Here is a 15,681-nt window from a genome sequence, read left to right on the forward strand (position 1 = left end):
TACTAAACAGATGAACATGATTTGAGAAAGAAATGAGAAAAATTATTTTTTATTCTCAAGCTGCTATATCTTTGAAATAACTTACAACACCAAATGGGAATTATTTTTGCAATTATTTTTACACCAAATACATCACAAAAGAAAGGAAAGGAAGAAAGGGAGGGAAGGAGGGAGGGAGGGAGGGAGGGAGGGAAAGGCCTGGCATCCTTCTTAGGTATATAGATATGGCAGAAAACACTTACCAAGCTTCCATTCTAAAAGGTTCTAGTTCTCTATCTTACCTTTTCCTCTTAACTATTCCACTTTCATGATTTATTTCCATTTGACCTTTCTGTTTCTTTTTATATCACTGTTTCTAACCTAGAGACCAGTTTGGACTTATTATCTTTGTTATATCTTCAGTAATCTTAAGGAAAATAATGGTTAGACCTCCCTTTTAAGTTTTGGCTGATAGTAAAATGTTGAGAAATCAATTTAATTATCTAAATGGTCTGATCATTTTCTTGTTCTTCTCTAAGACTGGAAATATATCCTAATATATAAAAACCCAAGATCTGTAACATCCAAAATGACCAAAGGCTCGACTGACCAGGTCGCCATGGCGACCCAGCACTGACTGCCGCAGGTGGGGGTGCGGCGACCCAGCACTGACTGCCGAGGGGGCTATGAATCAGGCCCAGAGAGAGGCCTGAAGAGAGAGGCAGGGTCTGATCTGCAGCCTCCATGGCAGCTGTTGATCAGCCATTGCCTCTCTCTTTCTCTCCAGGCTTTGCCAGCAGCGGCACCTTTGCTTTTCTCTGGGCCTCCATTGGGGCTGTTGATCAGCCCCGCCTCTCTGAACAGGCCCAGCGATAGGCCTGGAGATACTGACTGGCATAGAAACCAACCAATAAGAACCAAATCTGGGTGAACTGTGAGGAGACAATGGCTGTCTAGGAGGCAGACCTTTTGACGCTGACTGGCATAGAAACCGACCAATCAGAACCAAATTTGCCGGCAGGGGAGGGCATTTGGAGGTGAGATCAGGCCGGCAGGGGAGAGCAGTTGTGGGTGAGATCAGGCTGGCAGGGGAGGACAGTTAGAGGCGATCAGGCAGGCAGGCAGAGGTAGTTAGGGGTGATCAGGCAGGCAGGCAGGTGAGCAGTTAGGAGACAGCAGTCCCAGATTGTGAGAGGGATATCTGATTGGAGAAGGTGCAGGCTGGGCTGAGGGAATCCCTACTCCATGCACTAATTTCGTGCACCGGGCCACTAGTATATATATAGGTGTGTGTGTGTGTGTGTGTGTGTGTGTGTGTATTCATTAAACACTGAGGTCCCTAACACTTAGATCAGTCTGACATGCTCTGTACTATTTACAAAGGAGGTTTAAGAACAGCAGTCTTCTTGGAAGGGGAGGCTAGAGGTCTTGCCTTTAACTTTAATTGCATTTTCCTTGTGTCAAGCCAATATGCTGGGGCTCATAGCAGTAGGACCACTTTATATAATAGTAATATATTGTTTATAACCAAAATTTACAGGCAGGCATAAAACTAGTATATTTGCATATGGATTATAGAGCAAAGAAAGGAGGTAATGGGTTAGATTTCTAAAAAGTTAAATTCGCCATTAACTGTGAGGGGGAGACAGCATCTAGATTGGTGGAGAGGAGGGAGAGATTAAGTTTGGGGTTGGATTTTAAGCATGTTACATTTGAGATACTATAACAAAGTAAAATATTCTGCCTCTCTGACTCTGTCTTATTCAAGCCTGCAGTGTTTTTGCACATAGACATACTAATCATTAGAGGAACTCTGCAGCTTGACTTAACAAAACCAGCTCCTTCCATTTCCCTTTCCTTGGCATAAAGGAAGCCCGGATTCGTACTCTGGTAAGATAAATTTAAGGATTAGGTCCCTCATATTCTCAGTTGTTGCCTTCCTGATCAATAAATCTTTCCTCTCCAAATGCTAACATTTTTTAGTTTTGGCCTTTCAAAGCATTGAGCATATATACTTTGGACCTGTAACAATACCTGTTTAGAACCTCAAGTGGAATTGTCAAGCAGGTAGTTATATACAAATTTGGATGTAATGGGAGATACCCAGGTTTTCGATAAAAAGTAAGGTCTCAGCAATACATAGGTGAATCTTTTATGTAAAAGGACTACTAAGGAGAGAATATAGAAAGGAATGTTAGATCATTCAACTGTTTAGAGCAGCCGTGGGCAAACTACGGCCCGCGGGCCGGATCCGGCCTGTTCGGCTGTTCTATCTGGCCCGCGGAGCCGAAAGAGCAGAGGGTTCTCTTGCTCTCCCCTCCGCTCCTTCACCAGCAGCAGTGTTAACATGGCAACGTCGGGAAACACAGCCGCAGCTCCTTCTTCTGAGTGGGTGGATTTATATCCGCCCATTCAGTAGAAGGAACAACCTCTCAATCTTCCAGAGGCTCCTTGTAATGCCCGCGGACACGTCCCCCGACATCACCCTGGGAATGCGTAGACACGTTATCGTGGTGATGTAGGGAGACACGCCCCTGGAGAGCACAGTATCAGAGCATTAGCTAAAAAGGAGACCAACAACACTGTTCCCACTGAAGTTGATGTTTTAAAGACCAAAAACCTTTCAACCCAGTCTATATTGCCATCTACATCTACGTCCTGGGCATAATTTGGAAGTTGCACTAAAGAAAATGTTTAATTTACTGTTTACACATTTTGTTCTTTTCTATTTGTTTTAGTTTTAAATTATTTTATTATATTTAAGTTTAATTTGAAAGGCTTTTGTACCTTTCCTTTGTTAGGCAATTTTATTTTGCCTTTGCCATCTTCAATATAAGGTATGTTATTGTGCTATGATTCCTCCATTTTTTGAAGTTTCAAATTATAATAATTAGTGTTTATATTCTCCTTGTTAAAATGTTTGAAATGAATAAAACTATTGAAATAAAAAAAAAGACCGTACCCTTTTATGTAATGATGTTTACTTTGAATTTATATTAGTTCACACAAACACTCCATCCATGCTTTTGTTCCGGCCCTCCGGTCCAGTTTAAGAACCCATTGTGGCCCTCGAGTCAAAAGTTTGCCCACCCCTGGTTTAGAGGCTAGAAAACTGAAGGGAAATTAGCTCACGGAGAATGAAAGGAAGAAGATCTCCTTCTGTGATAGAAAAGAACCAGGAGATTGTGATGGCCTAACACGACACATGAAGAACTGTTTAAAGAAGGAAAGAGTGACCCACTGAGTCAAATACTGCTCAGTCAAGTAAGATAACTGAGAACTGATCACTGGAGCTTGCGATGTGGAAATCTGATGACCCTGCCAAATATACAGTAGTCACCTCTTATAGCCAGTTTTGTTTTCCTTGGTTTCAATTACCTGGGGTCCAAAAATATTAAATATAAAATTCCAGAAATAAACATTTCTTAAGTTTTAAATTGTGCTGCTTTCTAATATGACAAAATCTCCCGTCCCACACTGTGCCGCCCAGGATGTGAATCATTGCTTTGTTCAGCATCTTCATGCTGTAGAAGCTCCCAGCCCATTAGTCACGACATAGCTGGCTCAGTTATCAGATCAATTGTCTCGGTATCCCAGTGCTTGTGTTCAAGTCACCCTTATTTTACTTAATAATGGCCCCAAAGCCATTCACATAACTATGATTACAGTATGTTGTTTCAATTGTTCTATTTTATTATTAGTCATTATTGTTAGTCTCTTACTGTACCTAATTTATAAGTTAAACATTTACATAAGTACACATGTATAGAAAAAACATAGCTTATATAGGGTTCGATACTATTAGCTGCTTCAGACATCCATTGGGGGTCGGTATTCCCCGCAGATAAGGGGGATATATGTGTTTATGAATACAAGCCTGATTCAAGTGGGCTTAAGAAAGACAAAAATATATATATAGAAACCAGCACATATTAGACAACTCTTCTTAGAATGTTGTGATAAACAAGGATTGGGGAGGAACAGTACAGCCATTTACACACAATCTGATTTTCCTCTGCAAGTTAGATTCAGTAAGAGTTGTTTCCTGGGCATAATATTCTAAGATATTATAAAATATGCCCAGGAATAATATTCTACATTTCTTTTACTATGGAACTCATTACATTTTGTATTTTAGAGAAAACATTTTCTTTCTAAAACAAATATGACTATTTTATGGGCTTTATGTTAATTGCAACATTCAAAGCAAGGTAGATTGTTATCTCCAAAGAAACACTGTTATAACCTCAGGCTAACCAAGTATGTGAATCTCAGAAAAAATATACTTAACCTTTTTATGCTTCAGTTTCCTCATTTTCAAAAATTGCTGACAAAATTACTTGCACAAAACCAGTATGTAAATATCCGTTACTTGGCATCCATACAATCTTTTAAGAATTCTAAATGATATAAAAACATATTTTTTCTCTCCTGCTACTTTTTATTTCCTCTGAGTCTTTTTGATACTTATTTTGAAGGAATACTTCCCTATTCAAAACTTTAAAAAATCAATTACATAACTGGGATTTCAATTTCTGAGTCAACTCTGCAATTGTAAAGAGAGTTGAATTTGGAAATAAGCTTGACATTCAAACCTCATAGTATTGGTCCCATTGCTGCTTACCACAGGGATGTAATCCTCACAGAAATTTGATCCCATATAGGAGGGAAAAAAGATAATGGATTGCCCCTCCACACGAAACCATAAACCAGAGTTCTGGGCTGCTGCCATTCAAAGGAATAGAAACCGGCAGCAGTTCTAACACCTTTCCAGTTTCAATTTTGTAACATCTGCAGGCATCATTCTGGAAATGGTAAACATTTTAATGGTCAGCCCCTGTCCACTTATGCATGACTATTTCTAGTATTATCCTCTGTTTCTATCTGGAGAGAGAAACTAAAAGGTGACAGATTACTGTGAATGAAATGAAAGGAGATGCCATTTGCATTCATTTCAGCAACAGCACACTCTTGACTTTTCCATTCCTTTGTTGTCCTTCAGAGATCTCCCTGATTGCCTTGGAAAATTCAAGAGTCAGAGACTACATTTTGATAACGCAGCTGGAATTCCAAGCATCGGCACACGAATTGATTTAAGAGCATCAAACAACTCTACAATTATTGTCTATCTCTTCCTTTTAAATACAAATGCATTCTGACTGAACGAATTAAGCTGGAAGCTGCACATTCTCTGAAAATTGAATTTTTAGAAATATATTTATGTTTAAGTGTCCAGTGCACAACACTAAAATCCGGAAACTGAATAGCACTTTATTTACTTTATATAAATTGGACATCTGATTAACCAAAACCTTTGCATTTTGTTAGCATCCCTTATATTAGAAATATACATTGATTTTACTCATTTAGTAACCACCATTTAAAGTATCATATTTGGAATATAATTCAGTGTCTGTATTGAATGCATGAATATGATAATGCAGCTTACATGTATATACACTTACTCTGTTTTTTGTTGTGTTTGGTTTGTTTTTTATTTTCTTTTTTTCTATTTCTGAATGCACCTTCAAACAGAGATCAAATTTCACCCTGGAATGTAATGTGTAAGGTATTTTGCTAAAGGATCTCATTTAATCTGGTTGACCAATTAATGGCAAACCATTACTACAAAACAAAGTCAAATATGACACTGTTTATTATAATGTCAGGTCAGTGTTACAGTTCAAACTGTTCTCTGAATAAAATCACCTTACAGTTAAAAACGACTCTCACAACGACTTAAATACTATTTGGCTCCCTTCCCTTTATTTATAACTGGGTTTATTACAATGGTATCATATATATATAGAATATACAGTATATATACTAGAGGCCCGGTGCATGAAAATTCATGCACTGGAGGGGTTCCCTCAGCCCGGCCTGCCCCCTCTCACAGTCTGGGAGCCCTCAGGGGCGGGAGGTGACCTGGCAATCAGGGGAAGGTGACGCCCCATCACACCTCTGCTGCTGCCACTGCCGGCAGCACAGCCCTGGTTACCTGAGCCTCGGGCAGCCCTCGGCGGCTGGGCAGCTGCCATCCAAGGCTTGCCTGTGCCTCGGGCCGGCCCTGGGCAGCTGGCAGGGCTGAGGGGACTGGGCACCACCATCTTGTGGCTGTGGATGCCACCATCTTTGAGGGCATGGAAGCCAATTAGCATATTCTGTCCTTATTGGCTATGGGTGCTGCCATCTTTGCGATGGTGTGAGGGTCAATTAGCATATTCCCCCTTTATCAGATAGGATATATATATTCTATCTAATAAAAGAGTAATATGCAAACTGACCATCACTCCAACACACAAGATGGCTGCCCCCATGTGGACACAAGATGGCCACCACAAGATGGCCATCAGGGGAGGGCAGTTGGGGGCGATCAAGCCTGCAGGTGAGGGCAGTTAGGGGTGACCGGGCCGGCACAGGAGGGAAGTTGTGGGTGACTGGGCCTGCAGGGGAGGGCAGTTGGGGGTGACCAGGCCTGCAGGGGAGGGCAGTTAGGGGCAAACAGGCTGGCAGGGGAGCAGTTAGGCATCAATCAGGCTGGCAGGGGAGTGGTTAGGGGGTGATCAGGCTGGCAGGCAGAAGCGGTTAGGGGCAATCAGGAAGGCAGGCAGGCGAGCAGTTGGGAGCCAGCAGTCCTGGATTGTGAGAGGGATGTCCGACTGTCCGGTAGGATCGGGCCTAGGGATGTCCGACTGTCCGGTAGGATTGGGCCTAAACGGGCAGTCAGACATCCCTCGAGGGGTCCCAGATTGGAAAGGTGCAGGATGGGCTGAGGGACACCCACCCACCCCACTATGCACTGGGCCTCTAGTAAATATATATATATGTATATATACATATATATATATATATATATATATATATATATGTATATATACATATATATATATATATATGGAATATATCTATATATATATAAGGTGGGGCAAACGTACGATCACTGTAGTGAGTACATGAAACACAGTTTATTCTTGTATTATTATTTGTTAATTATTGTATTATTTTTTATATGAACAACTGTAAACCTTCGTTTGCCCTACCCTGTATATGGTAGATAGATACTTAGATATATAATGAGATATAGGGCACATAAAATATTTTTTGAAATATATTAAAAGCTTACATGTTCATTTCTACCTTGCTTATTTTTATGATTATATGGGAAAGTTTTATAATTTTTCCCAATGATAGATATTGTATTAATTTTCTAGAATTGCCAAAATACCATAGCTGAAAAAAACAGAAATTTTCTCACAGCTTTGGAAACTAGAAAACCAGTCAAAGTGCTGGATTAGATTTCTTCTGTGGTCTCCCCCCTTGGCTTACAGATGACCACCACCTTCCCACTGTGTCCTCAATTGGTTGTCCCTTTGCCTTTGCCTTTGCGTTATCTGTGTCCTAATCTCCTCCTTTTTTTTTTTTTTTTTTTTTTTTTAGAGAAAGGAAGGGAGAGGGAGATAGAAACATCAATGTAAGAGCAAAACATAGATTGGCTGCCTCCTGCACACCCCCTACCAAGAATTGAGCCCACAACCTGGGCATACACCCATGGGATTCAGATGCACATTTAAGTTTTGGAAGCTTTCACCTTTGGGCGGCCAGGGAGTGGGGGGGGGGGGGGGGGTGGTTGCTATGTTCCTCTGTAGGTTAGCATCTCTTTGAGACATCTCCTCCAATCCTGTTGTTTAACCCCTAGGTACCTACAGATGTTCTGTAACCATACATCAAAATATGACACCTGTTCTAAATTTCTGGTTCTCAAACATTTGAAAAAACAATGATCCGATCTCCTTTAATTATTCTCTTCTCAGTTCAAACTTCTTTGATTCCTTCAATCACTTCTCTCATAAAAGTGTCTGCAGACATCTTCAAACCTTAGCCACTGAGAATAGCCTACAGATGATTTCTAACCTGTCAATACCTATAGCAAAAGGTTTCTTTTTTGCCTACTGCATAAAAAAAAATACTGAGAGGTAAATACAAATGGGAGACAGGCATGACCAGTTGCACATAACCAGTGTGCTTATGTTTCAATAAAGTTGAAAAATCAATTCAATTTTTTGCTTGTCTCAGAGAATTTTTGCCCAACTAGATACAAAATGATGAATCTTAAAATCTTAAAATCACCAAGGTATAAAGTGTAACAAAAATTATTAATGCAACCATGTGATTAAGTATGTCTCTATCAATGAATCACATTGACAGAATTATTCTATATTTTACCTGCAGGAATGAAAAATGAGCACATTAGTAAAAAAGTAAATGCAAACATCCTCATATTCCAGAATGTTTCTCTTTATAGATTACAAAAGACATTTACAACTTGCAGTGATGTACACACTTCAATGTAAAAAATATATCTCCATGACAAATAAGGTTGTTTTAAATAAAAATAGCCCAATATTTGAATGCCTACAATTAATTTTTAACTGTTTGAAACATGCATGGCTACCTTAAAAATAAGTGAAAATATCCTAGCATTAGATTTAAAATAAGAGGTTTATTAATATGGTCATTTACAATTAAGTATTTTCTATATATGTAGTTGATTAATTGTAACAGGCCAACTGAACAAATACTCTAGATTCCAAAGATGCCTCCTTTTCCTCAAATACTGTCATGTTTTCAATGGAAAGGTTTTGGTATTAAAATTTAATTTACATTTTCAAAAGATGTAAATATCTGTGTTCTTCACGCACGCACACACACACACACACGCACACGCGTGCACACACACACACCTTGAAAACCAAATAGGATAAGTGAGTTATTTGCTTCTAAAACATGATTAACAAAGTACAAAAAAATGACAATTTTGAACACTTGTCTATTGGCTAACGAGATATAATAGTTAGAATCCAAAAGGTGGGCTGTGGAAAGTCTTTAGTGAATTTTTCTGTAATCAATGGTGAGTCAAATGAGGTTACTGAGAAGGGAAATTATGTGACCTAGGATTTGAAAAGTTACCTTTAGAGGAAAAGATGAAGAGGCTTTTAAATAATTCAGATCCAGAAAGACTTGTCAAGAGACAGTTGTAATTATCCAGTAGATAATCTTTGTATTTCCCTGGTCATAAATTTTTCTATATGGTGATTCAATCCTTCTCCAAAATCATGTTATTCCTATCCTGTTCCTTTTTAGGTACATTCCTTAATTAACTCAATGCCCTTATTGTGACATGATTGATATTGACTCATAAGCTGGTACCCAAATTTTACTGAGAGCTATGACTATTCAAGCCTTGTAATTTCTACCTAAATTTAATTCTCTTTAAAAATTAGGATGTTCTGCTATAATTTCCACTCATCTACTCTAGCAATAATGGACATTGTGTTTGCCCAATTTCCTGATAATTGAATATTTTAATAGAATAATTCTAATGAATGAATTAAACTTAATTGTGAAACGGAAAAGGTAAAGAATATCAGTTCATTAATCCATACACTAAAAAAGGAAAATAAAGTACTCTATGCCAGAAACAATTAAAGGAAATGTAGAAGATCATAAGAATAAAGAGATAAAAGACATAACCATTGATTTTACTGAATTTAATAATTAGAGAGTGTGAAAAGCTGGAAAATAGATAATTATAAAAATTTTAATGTGTTATAATCAATAGGAAACATCAGAAAAGGAACTTAATTAAGACTAAGGAGCGAGAATGTGTTTCTAGGATGATTTCTGAGGGAGATAACATGTATGATGAAAATTTTCAATGAGGATGGATTTATGGGACTTTTTCCAGTCTGATTCTGATACTCAAAAAATGCAGCCTTTATTTAGGCGTTTAGAGAGAAGATTGCCCCCTTTTTCTTATACTATCAGCAGAGGATTGTTCAATTCCATAGTCCTCAAGCACACCAAATTGGTTAGTGATAGACAGGGTTAGGGATGATGATTATACAAGTTATGTTATGGGATATTACTCTACATCTTTAAAATTCTCTTTATGTGAGAAATTGTTGCTTCTTTATTAATTACTTAAACCAGTTGCTTCCAATAAGGTTTTTTCCTTTTACTTGAACATAAATCTATCCACAGAAATGGGGAAATATGTGACCTATGACTATTTGTTTATGTTTAGTTTCATATATTAAAATGTAAATTAAAATATTATTTGAATTTTTAAACATTGTATTAATCCAAATAAGTTAAAAAGCCTGTGCTATTAGCTTTGCTGCAGTGAGTTGAAGGGATGTGGGGACTAATCAAAGTAAAATGTAAGGTGGGATGTGACAATAGCACATAATGAGCTTTGCTTCGATGCCACTTTGAGAGGATGTATGTGAGGAGCAATCCCTGACACCCTGTGACCTTTCACAGGCATCAGCTTGGGCCACCAACTAAAAGGGGAAGAAGGCAAGGGAACTCGGGGGTGTCTGAAGGGCAGCAGTGTGTATGTGTGTGGCTGAGGTGTCTTTCACAATCACAAGGTTCATCTTACTTATGGCTTATAGGTGCTGGGTGTAGTTTATGGAGTACACAGAGCAGGAATGCTTTAAATGTCTAAACATCTGCTTTTTCAGCTAAATCTAAAGCAACTGGTCGTGTAGAAATTTGAGGTTGGCCTTTTGAGCTAATGGTCCCAGCTTGCCTTGAAGAAGTAAACAATATAGAGACAATATGCAGGGTCCATCTTTAATCCATTTATACAACAGGCATCTAGAACAGTGGCAAATATTTAGCAGTGCTTCTTTCAAGTCAAAGGATTAGCTTGGTTTAATAAACTAAGTGGAGATTTTACCTAGTAGAAAAATCCATCATTTATTGACAATGACAGATTCCTTTTGTGACTTAAAACTTTTAATGCATTTTCAAATACTGTAACTTTTTTTGGAGCTTTATTGCAGTCTTCCAAGTTTACTTTTTCCCACTTTTTGTTTCCTTTATATCTCAAAGAATTAAAAAGATCTGCCTACATTAAATACAAAATTCATAAACACAAAATGACTTAGCAAAATTATTTTGGAGAGATTATTTCACCATTATTTCTTCCTCTGGAAAATAAAGTAGGTAGACATGATCTCTAGGGACCCATCCAAAGTTAGGTACTATGATTAATATTTTAATATCTTCTTCACAAAGCATCCTCATGTTACAGTCACATCATTAATTTGTTTAATAAACCCTTTTACTCATAGAAAATAAAATATTAAGTCTCAACTTAGTTCAAGCTGGCTTAATTAAAAGAAATAATGAAAACATTTCCATAAAATGCCAGGTTAACACTGGATGAAGAGTGTACATTAAATTGTGGGCACTGTCACTATTTGTAAAAGGATACAAAAATAAAATCACTAATTTTTATTGAGCACCTTCTGTTTACCAACCATTATTCTACATTATTTTGTTACTACAGCCTTCTTCAGTAGGTAGCACTTACCTAATTTCATAGATGAGGAAACAAAACCTCTAATAAATAACTTATTCAAGGTGATTTAGTTAAAAAATGGCATAGTCTGGATTCAAGTATCTCTTCATTAAAACCTCATAATCTGATACATTGTTATGGATTCTCAATTCCAAATATTCAATTAATATGATTTGTTACTTCATCTTAAATTAAATTTTTAAATATTCTTAATATTAAATATTAAATTGTTTCTATCTAAATATAGCCTCTAATGTTTCCAAAATACCATATAAATTTATTCTACCCACTTTTGAAATCACACAATTATAAGAGATATGACTGTAGCCATTTACTTCATATAAAATGTAAAATATTAATAAAAAATCAGGTACTTGCAAAAATACTTTATTCATATGTGATGAACAATATGGACTCTTAAAATTTTTAATTTAAATAAAAACTAAAAAATAAATAAAAACTATATGGCTCCCTGGGTGACATTTTTTTTCTTACAATATGAGTCAGAAAAGAGCCTCTTTATTCTTTAATTTATACAGAAGCTGTAAATCAGGGATGAATGTCTTAAACTCTACAAAACACACAGAGAAACATGCTCTGAATTTCCTAATACTGGTGTTTTCTTAAGTACATTTCTTATTTTTTTTTAAAATATATTTTATTGATTTTTTACAGAGAGGAAGGGAGAGGGACAGAGAGCTAGAAACATCGATGAGAGAGAAACATCGATCAGCTGCCTCCTGCACACCCCCCACTGGGGATGTGCCCGCAACCAAGGCACATGCCCTTGACCGGAATCGAACCCGGGACCCTTCAGTCCGCAGGCCGACGCTCTATCCACTGAGCCAAACCGGTTTCGGCAACATTTCTTATTTTGATTTTGGATTAGTCATTAATCATACTTATCTAACCTTTTTTTTTTTTTTTTTTTTTTTTTTTTTTTTTCTTAACTAGAATTCAAAGACCTCGGAGGCTTGAACTGTGTCTTACTCATACTTTTATTTCCCATAGCATCTTATAGTGTCCTATGCATAATATGCATTGAATAAACATTGTCTCATTTTAAACAAAAGGACTGATTCAAGCATTAATACTCAGGTTCTGTTAAGATTGCAACTTAATTTAAGATGTACTGTTTAAAATAAAATTCTAGTTTACAGCTTATTCTATTTCTCAGTTTACTTTAATAACCTATATTTGCTACAAATATTATTTGTCCTTAATCTAATCCTTTCAAAATTCATATTGAAAAAAGAGGGAATTGCAAGATAGGTAATAGTTAGTAATAGATATTCAAATAAAAGTTATACCTTATATATATATTGCCAGTTCTAAAAACTATATGTTGTATCTTATATCCCAGTGGTCAACAAACTTTTTCTATAAAGGGTCAGATAGTAAATATTTGTAGCTTTGCAAACCATACATTCTTTGTCTTAACTACTCAACTCTGGTTGTACCATGAAAGCAATTGTAGAAACTACATAAATGAAAGTGGCTGTGTTTCAACAAATCTTTATTTATGAACACTGAAATACACATTTCACATAATTTTCATGTATCATGGAATAATATTCTTGTTTTCAATTACCCATATGTGTGAAAATATTCCTAACTTATGGGCCACAGATCTAACTCCTATTGTATCAAGTAATGTCATTCTTTATTAGTCACACACATCTTCACAACCAAAGACACCTATAATTATGATTGGGCTAAATTACAATTATGAAGAAAAATATTTTTATTTTAGCCACTGCATAAGAACATAGGATTATAAACATCTGACATCGGCATATAGTGTTATGTGTGTATACATTAAGCAGTCCTGGTGGATAACTACTGGAATATAGATTAGCTTTCATTGAATTTAATCCAAAGTGTAAATGTATGTTTCCACCCATAAAATTAACTTTACAAAGAGACTTTCTAGCTCAATTGAAAATGAAGCTAAAAAAGACCTGCAAAGATTCTTTTCATCCTATCTAATAAAAGAGTAATATGCAAATTAACCATCACTCCACTACACCCACCAGCCACGCCCACCAGCCACACCCACCAGCCCATCAGGAGCGAGTATGCAAATTAACACAACCAAGATGGCTGCAGCCACAGAGAGAACAGGAGGGAGGCTTGGGTTTCCCTGGTGATGGAGGAAGCCAAGCTTTCCGCACACCCTGGCCGGCCCACTCCAGGCTACAAAGTTTCAATTATGGAAGGTAAATAAATCCCAACAGAAATGGCTGCTGCCACTGAGCGAGCAGAAGGCTTGGCTCTGCTCCAGGCTACAAAGTTTCAATTGTAGAAGATAAATAAATACCAGACACCAGGGGGGTGTGGCCACCTGCAAACCACCACAGGCCCCTCTCCCAGGCTGCCTCATGTCCCAAGGGAACCCCCACCCTGATCCGGGACACCCTTCAGGACAAACCAACTGGCCTCTACCCATGCACCAGGCCTCTATCCTATCTAATAAAAGAGTAATATGCAGATTGACCATCACTCCAACACACAAGATGGCTGCCCCCATGTGGTCAAAGATCCTGCCCCCATGTGAACGCAAGATGGCCACCACAAGATGGCCAGCAGGGGAGGGCAGTTGGGAGGGACCAGGCCTGCAAGGGAGGGCAGTTGGGGGCGATCAAGCCTGCAGGGGAGGGCAGTTGGGGGTGACCAGGCCTGCAGGGAAGGGAAGTTGGGGGGGAATCACGCCTGCAGGGGAGGGCAGTTAGGGGTGACCAGGCCTGTAGGGGAGGGCAGTTGGGGGTGACCAGGCCTGCAGGGAAGGGAAGTTGGGGGGGAATCACGCCTGCAGGGGAGGTCAGTAGGGGTGACCAGGCCTGCAGGGGAGGGCAGTTAGGGGTGACCAGGACTGCAGGGGAGGGCAGTTGGGAGCCAGCAGTCCTGGATTGTGAGAGGGATGTCCGACTGCCCGTTTAGGCCAGATCCTGGTGGGATTGGGCCTAAACGGGCAGTCGGACATTCCTCATGGGGTCCCAGATTGAAGAGGGTGGAGGCTGGGCTTAGGGACACTGGGCCTCTAGTGTTACAATAAAATGCACTAATACTATTTTTCCCTTCTCAAAGATCTTATCTATTTCAGCCAATTAAAGGAAAGAGACACAGTAATTAATTTGTCTGCAAAGAAGGAACTGATCATTTTAATGCAGGTTCTTTTCTTAATATTGCCTAAAATTTTCTTTCTCTTGTTTACATTTGACACTACCAAAAGCCTCTAGTCAGGTTTAATAAAAATCACACTGTAATAATGAAAACTGAACAGAAAATTAAATACTAAGGTCTATTATTACTTGCAGTGGACTGCAGCACAGCTCACATCCGGCCACTTTAAAAATAAGAAAGAAGGAGTGCAAAATCCATGAGTGATGCCTAGAAATATACTTAGTAATTCCCTTCCAGAACAAATAACTTGAGGTGTCAGAAAAATTTGCCTTTTGTCTTGTGGGATCTTGACTGAGAACGGCTTGTGATCTTAATCATGAATCCCATGTATGAACTTTGATGTTTGTTTGTTTGTTTTTTGCTTTTTTTTCTGAGGTTAACTTTCTGGGTTGCCTCATTTGCCATGAGCTAATTTAAATGATTTAAGTCTGATTTTATTTCTGACTCTCCCACCCCACACCCTTAATTGAGAATGGTGTTTTCACTCAATCTATAAAAGACCATTTTGACATGGTCAGTTTGGACAAATATAAAGGCAGTGAGGAAGACAATTTTAAATAACTGTTTAAATAAGTTTTAATGCACTAACAATATATTCAACAGAAATCCTTGACACACTTCCAAACCATTCTGAAACTTAACCCCACTGACATTTCCCTTTTAAGAGGAATGAACCAGTCCAAGCTGGTTTTGCTCAGCAGATATAGCGTAGGCCTGCAGACTGAAGGGTCCTAGGCTAATTTCCGGTCAAGAGCACGTGCCCGGGTTTTGGGCTCAATCCCTAGTAGCGGGTGTGCAAGAGGCAGCCGATAAATGATTCTCATCATTGACATTTCTATTTCTTTTGCCCTCTCCCTTCCTCTCTGAAATCAATAAAAATATATTTAAAAAAAGAAATAAGAGGAGTGAACGAAAGTTGAGAAATAAACACTTGTGGCAGGCAAACAGTTTGATATACTGAGGGTTACCTGCATCAAAATGTTTTATGCAACCATCAACAAAAACACCTACTTAAGTTGACTTGTAAAGTTTGTGTTTTCCATTCGAAAGGCAAGATGCAAAAAGTACATATAATAAAATTTTTGTTTAAACAGATTATCATTTTCATATATGTACCAGTATATTTTTATATACACAAAAATGTGTCT

This window comes from Plecotus auritus, assembly GCF_963455305.1.
Source record: "Plecotus auritus genome assembly, chromosome: 6".
In the NCBI taxonomy this organism is placed as follows: domain Eukaryota; kingdom Metazoa; phylum Chordata; class Mammalia; order Chiroptera; family Vespertilionidae; genus Plecotus; species Plecotus auritus.